The sequence below is a fragment of the Rhea pennata genome, chromosome 21 (genome assembly GCF_028389875.1).
Source record: "Rhea pennata isolate bPtePen1 chromosome 21, bPtePen1.pri, whole genome shotgun sequence".
NCBI classification, from domain to species: Eukaryota; Metazoa; Chordata; class Aves; order Rheiformes; family Rheidae; genus Rhea; species Rhea pennata.
Window position 1 is genome coordinate 1,818,929 of NC_084683.1, and position 6,102 is coordinate 1,825,030.

The 6,102-nt window shown below is 55.5% G+C and overlaps 1 pseudogene; it reads left to right on the forward strand.

The window, feature by feature from the left end:
* The first annotated feature begins 2,992 nt into the window (after positions 1-2,992).
* On the forward strand, positions 2,993-3,985 carry LOC134149681 (exosome complex component MTR3-like; annotated as a pseudogene).
* The last annotated feature ends 2,117 nt before the right edge of the window (positions 3,986-6,102 follow it).

Genomic DNA, 6,102 nt, shown 5'->3' on the forward strand with positions numbered 1-6,102 from the left:
TTATTGACTTCTTCAAGGAAAACAAGCACACTTATGTGCACTCTTCTTCTACAATACCCCTGGCTGATCCCACACTGCTTTTTGCCAATGCTGGCATGAATCAGGTAGGATTCCCACTCTGGTACTGTGGTTCTTATGGACATTGCCTGTAGCACTTGAAATCTATGAAGCTGTCTGCAGAGGTTTTGCAAGCAAGGCCCTATTTAACAGTGGCTTCCTCCCCCAGACCAGGCGGAGGTCAGTCATGAGCAACCACACAGCCACCCACATCCTCAACTTTGCCCTGTGCTCCGTGCTGGGGGAAGCTGACCAGAGGGGGTCATTGGTGGCACCAGACAAGCTGTGGTTTCACTTCACGGCCAAGGGAGCCTTGTCTACCCAGGAAATCAAGAAAGTTGAAGGGATTGTCAACCGGATAATCGACGAAGCGAAGGTGGGTATGACTGTCAGGTTCAGAAGGACCTTGTGGATTGGGATGGTACTCAGTCAGTTCACTGTCCCAATTCTGTAGAAAGGATCCTGTTCTTTTCCTGGCAGACCCAGACATAGGCTTGCCACAGTGTCTGAACTAGCCTCAATGGACGACTGGGGCACCAGTTTTCAGAAGAAATCTGGTGTGAACCCCATTCATTCTGTGCTTTCTCCTCCCTGTGACTGAACTGTGCAGTGTAACATGGGTTTATGTTTGTTGCCATTCCCCAAAATGTTTCAGGTCAAAGATAAGTTTTGGCTTGGTCACCAGTTCCCATTGACTCTTCTCACATGGACTGGCTCTCTGTGTTCAGTCTTTAAGTTCAGCTGGACAGGGACATAGGGACGTAGTTAGGAAAAAATGCCTTGGGTCAAATTTTTGTATGATCTGGGATGCTGGAAGTTTGGCCCAGCAGGAGTTTGCTGAGCTACTGATGCAGTATTGTGCACAGATGTGAATGACCTCAAGAAAATTTTGATACCTTGTTCTGTTCACTGGTTCTGAGGCCTCTCTAGGGGTAGAGTAATTCCTTGCCTGCTCTAGTGTCGTATTAGCTATGAGAGCCAAGGAGAACTTGACAGAGTAGTTTCTCAGGCCTGGCTGGTGATGTGAGCCAGACCCACTATGATGTGAGAGAGTTGCTCTGCCCAGCACAAGCCCTGTCTCAGAGCAGACCGTGGAAGGAACCCTCCACGCTGCTTGGGAGTTTGTAGTTAGAAATCACTGAATGTGCAGGAGCACACAGGGTCTGAGCAGGCCCTGGTATCAGGAAACTTGAAGATGGAGTAGCTGTTAAACAATCTGGGATCCCTGCAGCTCAACAAACTGTCACTCCTGTGAGGTACGTAACTTTCCTTTTAGGATATTTCAGAGGAAGCCAGGATTCTGTGGGAATGCAGGCCTTTGATCACAGCTGGCAGGACCAGCTCTTATCTGCACTCCTCTCCTGTCCTCTGTAGACTGTGTATGGCAAGGACTGCATTCTCACAGCAGCCAAAGCTATTCAAGGCTTGCGGGCTGTTTTTGAGGAGACCTACCCCGATCCTGTCTGTGTGGTCTCAATCGGCATCCCTGTGGAAGAGCTGCTGGCTGACCTCTCTGGCCCCACAGGCTTGACCACTTCTATTGAGTTCTGCGGAGGGACATGAGTATCTGGAGAGGCAGTGGAAGGCAGTGGGGTGGGTGAGGAGGAGTCCCTGTGGATCCTGAGTTCCTGAAGGTCTGCTGTAATGTGTGCTGGGCACAGAAGGGTGAGAGCTTGAGGAAATGATTATAAGCCTCAGCGTTTTCAGTGCACTGTCCTGAGTAAAGCTGTGTTTCCTATCAGCCTTTGCAGACAGGGAAACTGCCTATACACCTATGTCCCTGCCCGCACATACTGTCTATGGCAGTGCTGGGAGCATAGTCTTTGCCACCCTTTTTTCCCTCTTAGACTTTTAATGGCTGAGTTGAGTCCTGTCTCCACTCTTGCTGCATCTCCTTTATTTATTTATTTATTTATTTATTTTGCTCCCGTGCTGATACCTGCTGAGATTTTTAACTCTCTCCTGTGAGTTTGTGTCTGGGTTCTTTCAAAGGCACTTGCAGAACTCCAGCCATACTGGCCCCTTTGTAATTGTGTCAGAAGAAGCAATTGCTAAACGCATCCGGAGGATAGTTGCAGTCACCGGTGCTGAAGCTCGAAAGGTAAGGGAGAGGCAGGAGATAATCTTCTGTGAAATCTGTGCACTGCAGGAAATCACTGGAGCATGCACACACACGGTAACCCTCTACCGAGGTTCCTTTCAGTCAAGTTTGGCCAGTATTTCTACTGGGATAACTCAGCGCCACAGGGTATCATTATGAGTACGTAAAGGACTCCTGGCTTGAACTCCAGCAGCCCAGTCACAGAAAAGGATGTTGCTGTCAATGAAGGTTGTGCTGGAAGTCTCTGTGTATGACATAGCTGGAGGAGAGAGCTGGAGGAGTCTAAGCTCTAGCTGTCGTGTTAGTGGGGCAGAAGGGCATAGGGTGGATCCCAGAGGCGGCTGCAGGGCGAGCTCACATTGATTTGCAGGATAGTCCGCAGATCTAAAGTCCTCTTGGGGGCGTAAGTGTCAGAATTTATTCGGGCTTGGTACGGTGCTCTCCATTGAGTGTGGGAATGGCAAGGAGTCTCCGTGTCTGGAACAGCAGCATATGGTTCTGGGCAGAGATCAACTTGGTAACTCTCTCTGCAAAACATAACTTGAATTTTATTCTGCTAGGCCCTCAGGAAAGTAGACAGCCTCAAGAAATTGCTGTCTGACCTGGATGCCAAAGTGAAAGTGCAGAGAGCTCCCAACAAGGATGTGCAGAAGGAGATTGCAGATCTTAGTGAGGTGAGGATGGGGGCACTAGAGGGGGGTTCAACTCGGCTAATAAAGGCCGCCTGCCGCGTGCACCGCTGGCTGTGCTTGGGGGCCGGACCGGGCTGGGCTGGGCTCCCCTCTCCCTCCCTCCCTCTTTCCCTGCTTTCCTCGCGGCGCGGCTGGCCGGAGGATGCCAGTGGATCACCGCCGCCTGCAGGGCCCCGAGGAGTCGCAGCCGTCGGAGATGTGGGCAGCGGCGGCGGCCGAGGATGAGGAGGAGGAAGAGGAGGAGAAGGAGGAGGTGCAGGACCCGTGCACCTTGCAGCCGCTGTTCACATGCGTGGGGCTGCTGAGCCAGGCTGAGGGCTTGGCCTCTGTGGAGCTGGCGAGCGGCACCAAGGTGCTGTGCACCGCCTGGGGCCCACGCGAGGCGGCCGTGGCGGCGGAGCCGGGCGGCGCGGCAGCTGCCACGGCGGGGTGGTTGGTGTGTGAGTTCCGGCGCGCTCCCTTCGCCAGGAGTGGGTGACAGGCAGCAGCGCACGAGGCCTTGGCGGATGGCGAGGCGGCGGCGGCGGTGCTGCGTGAGGTGCTGGAGCTGGTGGTGCGGCTGGCACGTTACCCGTGCGCGCGCCTCGCCATCAGCGTGCTGCTGCTGCAGGACGGCGGCTCCGCCCTGGCCGCTGCCATCCGCGCCGCCGCGCTGGAACTCACCGACACCGGCATGGAGATGTACGACCTGGCAGTGGGCTGCGCCCTGTCCCGGCCGCCCAGCACCGCCGCCGCCTACTGGCTCCTGCAGCCTAGTGAGGCCGAGGAGCGCCGCCGCCCTCCTCACCATGGCCCTACTGCCCTCCCTCAACCAAGGCTGCTGGGCTGTGGCCAGGGCGGCCCCCCTGACAGCTGGGCCCAGGTCCTGCACCTTGGCCTCGATGGCTGCCACCGCCTCTACCCCATGCTTCAGCAGAGCCTCCTGCGCGCTGCCCAGCGCTGTGCCACCCCCTCCACTGCCTGCGCTGGTCTGAAGGGCCCCCTCCGCTGCTGCAGGCCCCAGAGGCCAGCAGAGTGGCCTCGTACTGCTAGAGCCCCCAGATTTGTCCCTCTGCACTGCCAGAGGCCTCTCTGGAGCAGCCCCCCACTGCCCGAGCCCGCTGGAGCCCAGCCGAGCAGTCGCCTGCACTGCTAGAGACCCCCAGAGCCTTCCTGAGCAGCTCCTCACAGCACCGTAGACCTCCCAGAGCACCCCAGCTCCTGCCTGAGCAGCCTGTCCATATTGCTAGAGCCCCCCCCCCACCTTGAGCAGCCTTCACACCACCTAAGCCCCCCAAAAGCAGCCCCCCCACACATACACATTGCCTGAGCTGCTGCGGAGTGGACCCCATATTACCTCAGCTGCCAGAGCCTGCCTGTGCCCCCCACCCCTCCACACCACTGGAGTGCTCCTGGACCCCCCCCCTCCAAGGGACTGCCCACACTGCTGAGATCAGCTGCTTTAACCACTGGATCTCCCCAAGAGCATCTTTGCACCTGCTGGAGCCCCCCAGTCAACCACCCGTGCTGCTGGAGCCCACAGAGTCTACTAGGCCACCCCTGGACTCACCAAGGCCCAAAGCTTGGAGGTGGCCCTGGTGCCAAGGATGAGATTGCTATGTCCAGCCTGTCCATTACCAACACCCCACCACAACCATCCACACAACAGGACTCGAGCAGCCCTGGCAGGAACCATCTATCACTACAGCCTGTGCGTCACTTGGACTTTACAGAGACTTGCCTGGACAGTGCTTCGGGGTGGTGGAGAGACATGTTTTGGCTGTTTTTTTTTTTTTTTTTTTTTTTTTTTTTTAATATATATAATAAACCCATATTTTCTGATGAGTCTTTGGCCTGCTTGGGTCTGCCAGCGAGACATTGAAGGATGTGCTCATTTGCCTGGCACCGCTAGTCCATGGCTACTTGTCCAACTGACTGCCAAGCAGCAGGCTCAGTCCTTCACAAAGAGGGGGCTCTGCGCACACACTTGGACTTTCCTCTGTTGGCTCCTGGTTATGTGCAACTTGGTGTTAGAAGTGGCAACTACAGCAGCAAATTTTGCCCAGTGTAGTCTACCTCTGTTCCTGATGCAGGCAAGACCTGAGATCAGGGCTGCCCTTACCACTGAGCCCAGAAGTGGCCTGGGCCAGGCGCTGCAGGGAGGTTGTTTCTCTGCCAGGAGCACAGCTCACTCAAGTGGCCCTTTTTTTCCCCATCACACCCTAAACTGTTTTTGGAAAACAAGTAGCAGGAGTCACACTTGACTCCCTCCTGGTTGTGTTGTGCTGAGCTGTCCCATGAACCAAGGAGGTGCCCTGGCCCTGGGTTGTCACAAGGAGAGAGCAGCACTGAGGCCAAGCAGGGCTGTGTGCAGCCCAGGAACAACTTTTGTTGTGCATTGTGCTGTCAGATGCTTGGGCTGATGCAAGGCAGAATCTTGCGGGCAACGGTAGCAGGGAGGTGCAGAGGCAGATGGGCACTGACTTGCCAGACTCTGAGCTTTGAGTTGTTACAGGGAATGGAGCGGAGATGGTCCTGTGAGGCCGGCTGCATCATGCTGCACCAGACTTAGGACACCGAGGCTTGCCTCAGCCCATTGAGAAGGAATATCCTGGGCAAAGATGGTGACTGATGTGTTTCCACTGAGAACGCCAACTTCATGTTCACGCAAAAAAGCCAAGCTGTGCTTGGTCTTGTGCTTCAGCAGGGCTGGCTTGTCACACCTACGCCCGCACTGCACCATCGCTGCGGTGAGCTCTGGGCAGGTGAATGGGAGCGGAGCTGGGAGCACTGCAGTGGATGCTCATCTACGAACAAAGCAGCTGCTTACAATCCCACAGCCGAGCAAATTACCTTGTGGACTGGGGATAACTAGTACAGTCTCAGAGTGGGGGGCGACAGATAGCAGCAACATAGAGCCCAAGAGAAACCAGGCTGGTACCAGCCTAGGGTTACAGGACAGCCAAAGCCCAAGGCAGCTTCACACCATTCTTGGTCCTGAAAGTGATAAATGCTGCAGCTACTTTTAATCAGGCAGCATGAAAAGCACTCAGTTGTAGGCCAGGAGGGTGCCTTAATCCTCTTCCTCCTAAAACCGTGAAGTCACAGGAGCCCATGCTGAGCTGCGGGGCAGCTGCGTGGCTCTTCTTGCTGTCAGTGTTTCCTTCCCGCAGGTCCATGGGAGGCTTGGGCTCGACTGGGGAGCTGGAGGTAGAAACCACACAAAGTGTAGTGTTCAGACACTCCTGCACTCGGGCCAGGCCCAGCACCAGT